Genomic DNA, 366 nt, shown 5'->3' with positions numbered 1-366 from the left:
CTGATGCTAGGGAGAGTGGCGGGCAAAAGGAAGAGGGGCTGACCAAGGGCAAGATGGATGGATGATATTCTAGAGGTGACGGACCCGTCCCTGGGGGAGCTGGGGTTGGCAACGACCAACAGGAAGCTCTGGCGTGGGCTGGTCCATGAAGTCACAAAGAGTCGGAAGCGACTAAACAAACAAACAACAACAACAATTTATACAGGAAGAGTAAGAAAGTCCTATTTAGATGATCAAGAGAAAATGTTAATGTGGAAAAGATAAAGTTATTGCACTTTTTTTTTTGTGAGCAATGCTATAAGATATTCCAGACCATGGCTTAATAAAATGGGGAACTGAAAGGAAAGTTTTGTAAGAAAAGGGAGA

The sequence above is a fragment of the Candoia aspera genome, chromosome 6 (assembly GCF_035149785.1).
Source record: "Candoia aspera isolate rCanAsp1 chromosome 6, rCanAsp1.hap2, whole genome shotgun sequence".
Classification (NCBI taxonomy): Eukaryota; Metazoa; Chordata; class Lepidosauria; order Squamata; family Boidae; genus Candoia; species Candoia aspera.
Note: the sequence above shows the minus strand (reverse complement) of the source record.